Here is a 3488-nt window from a genome sequence, read left to right on the forward strand (position 1 = left end):
TCATCTTAAGTCCTTCGGAGTTGTCTTGTATCATTATACTACTGAGAATAGCTAAGTCATTCACAGCTAATCACCTTACAATATTGCTGTTACTTTGTACAAAGTACATCTCACTTTGCATCAACCCATGTAACTCTTTCCAGGTTTTTCTGAGAGCATACAGCTCATAATTTCTTATAGCACAATAGTATTCCATCACACAATTGCACACATTCCAGCACACATTGCACAATTTGTTCAGCCATTCCCCAATTGATGGGCATCCTTCCAATTTCCAACTCCCTACCACCAGAAAAGAGCTGCTATAAATATTTCCATACATATAGGTCCTTTTCCCTTTTTTTATCTCATCTTGGACACAGACCTAGTAGTGGCACTACTAGGTCAAAGGGTATGCATGGTTTTATAGCCCTTTAGGCATAGTTCCAAATTGCTCTAAATAATAGTTGAATCTGTTCACAACTCCACCAACAGTGCATTAATGTCTCATTTTCTCCACATCTCCTCCATTATTAGCCTCTCTAATAGGTATGAGGTAGTAACTCAGAATTGTTTCAATTTTCATCCCTCCAATCAATAGGGATTGAGAGCATTTTTTATATGTCTATAGATAGCTTTGATTACTTCATCTGAAAACTGTTCATATCTCTAAGTTAACTTCTTTGCCCTCTGGAATATCATATTCCAAACCCTCCAATCCTTTAATGTAGAAGCTGCTAAATCTTGTGTTATCCTTACTGTGGCTCCACAATATTTGAATTGTTTCTTTTTGGCTGTTTGCAATATTCTCTCCTTGACCTGGGAGCTCTGGAATTTGGCCATAATATTCCTGGGAGTTTTCATTTTTGGGATCTCTTCCAAGAGGTGATCAGTGGATTCTTTCCATTCCTATTTTACCCTCTGGTTCTAGAATATCAGAGCAGTTCTCTTGATAATTTCTTGAAAGATGATGTTTAGGCTCTTTTTTTGATCATGGCTTTCAAGTAATCCAATAATTTTTTTTGGCTAGGCAACGGGGTTGTGACTTGCTCAGGGTCACACAGCTAGTAAGTGTCAAGTGTCTCAGGTCGGATTTGAACTCAGGTCCTCCTGACTCCAAGGCCAGTGCTCTATTCACTGCACCATGTACCTGCCCCAATCCAATAATTTTTAAATCATCTATCCTGGATTTATTTTCTAGGTCAGTTGTATTTTCAATGAGACATTTCACTTTGTCTTCTATTTTTTTCATTCTTTTGGTTTTTTTGTTTCTTGATTTCTGATAAAGACATTCACTTTTATTTGCTCAATTTTAATTTTTAAAGAATTATTTTATTCAGTGAGCTTTTGTACCCTCTTTTCCAGTTGGTCAATTCTACATTTTAAGGAGTTGATTTTTTAAAAAAATTTTTCCATTTGGCCAATTCTGCTTTTCAAGGCATTCTTCTCCTCATTGGTTTTTTGTACCTCTTTTACCTTTTGGCCTGTTCTGTTTTTTAAGGTGTTATTTTCTTCAGTATTTTTTTGTGTTTCCTTTACCAAGTTGTTGACTCTTTTTTCAGGATTTTCTTGCATCACTCTCATTTCTCTTTCCTTTCTTCTACCTCTCTTACTTGATTTTCAAAATCCTTTTTAAGCTTTTCCATGGCCTGAGACCAATTCATATTTTCACTGGAGGCTTTGGATGTTGGAGCTTTGACTTTGTTATTTTCTTCTGAGTATGTGTTTTGATCTTCCTTGTCACTATAGTAACTTTCTATGGTCAGAATTTTTTTCTGTTGTTTACTCATTTCCCCAGCCTATTTCTTGACTTTTAACTCTATGTTGAAGTAAGGCTCTACTTCCAGAGTGGAGAGGGCACTTCCCCAAGCTTCAGGGGTTTTTTGCAGCTCTTTTCAAAGATACTTCTAGGGACCTTTAAGTTTTCAGTTCTTCTAAGGTCATATGATCTAAGGAGAGTTGTTTACTCCTCTCCTGGCTTGTGCTCTGGTCTGTGAGTGACCACAAGCACTCTTTTCTGCCCTGAAACTGTAATGAGGGTCTCTGCTGCTGTGGCCACAAGCACTGGTGGGCTAGTGTTCCTCCTTGCCCTGAGACTGCCACCCAAGACTGTGACCCAGATAGGAGTATGGGCAAAGCAGCAGAGTCCTGCTTCAGTGCTAGCAAAGAGACCCCTGTGATTTCCTTCTGACCAGTTTTTCAACCACCTTACCATCTGTGGGCTAAAATCTCCTGATGCAGCCGCTGCCTCTGCCACTGCCATTGCTGCTTCAGGGGCTCCCAAAGCCTGCTTCTGGTTTGCTGGGGCTGGGTCTGCACTGGTGCACTGGCATTATTGAAAGGTGTTTGGAGAGGTTTGGAGGAGAGGAACTCAGGAGAGTTCCTGCCTTTTCTCCTCCATCTTAGCTCCGCCTCCTACTCTGGGCATTTTCTCTGGCTGTTTCCTCTGCCTGGAATGCACTCCCTCCTCATCTCTGCCTCTTAGCTTCCCTGGCTGCCTTGAAATCTCACCTAAAGTCCCACCTTCTGCAAGATGATTTTCCCAGTCTTTAATCTTAGCGCTTTCCCTCTGAGATTACCTGAGATTTATTTTATTTGCACTTAGTGTTTTGCATGTTGTCTCCCCCATTAGACTGTGAGCTCCTTGACAGAAGGGATTTTTTTTTTTTTGCCTTTCTTCATATCCCTAGCACTTATCACAGCAGGAGGCATTTAATAAATACTTGTTGACTAACTGGGGCATCTAAGTGGCACAGTGGATAGAGTGCCAGGCCTAAAGTCAGTAAGACTCATCTTCCTGGGTTCAAATCTGTCCTCAGACACTTACTAGCTGTGTGACCCTAAGCAAGTCACCTAACCCTCTTTGCCTCAGTTTCCTCATCTGTAAAATGAACTGAAGAAGGAAATGGCAAGCCATTTCAGCATCTTTACCAAGAAGAGTCATGAAGAATCAGACATGACTGAAAAACAAGTTGACTGACTGACATTGACTGATTAACCAGGTCTAGCTTTCCTTATCAGCATGCCTTTTCACATTTCAAAAGATAAAAGTCAGATTTCCTCTTCTCCTCTCACTTCCCTTAATCAGACACACCAAAAAAAACCTGACCAGACTGTGAGTCTCTAGTGGTCCATACAACAGAATATAAATTCCTTGACAGCAGGGACTTGGTTGTCTTTGGGTCTCATGACTGAGCACAATGAACCCAGTAGATGCTTAATGAATGCTTGTTGAGTTAAGATCATAGGATCATAGGTCTGGAGCTAGAAGGGACCTTGGAAAACAGCTAGTCCAACCTTATCATTTTACAGACAAGGAAAATGAGGCCCATAAATGTTAAGTGGCTTGCCCAAGGTCATACAGTTAGTATCAGAAGTAGAATTGAATTCTAGCTGTGTGACCCTGGGCAAGTCACTTAACCCCGATTGCCTCACCAAAAAAAAAAGCAAAAAAAAAGTAGAATTGAGTTGAATTATGTTGTTGTGTATGTCTTACATATATGCATGTG

General features: G+C 40.3%; 1 protein-coding gene across 1 annotated transcript in view; it reads left to right on the forward strand.

Annotated features, from left to right (window-relative positions):
• The window catches only part of MEOX1 (mesenchyme homeobox 1), a 138475-nt gene that overhangs the window by 131842 nt on the left and 3145 nt on the right, over positions 1-3488 (forward strand). The window lies entirely within an intron of this gene.

This window comes from Vombatus ursinus, unplaced genomic scaffold (assembly GCF_900497805.2).
Source record: "Vombatus ursinus unplaced genomic scaffold, bare-nosed wombat genome assembly UNPS02014797.1, whole genome shotgun sequence".
NCBI classification, from domain to species: domain Eukaryota; kingdom Metazoa; phylum Chordata; class Mammalia; order Diprotodontia; family Vombatidae; genus Vombatus; species Vombatus ursinus.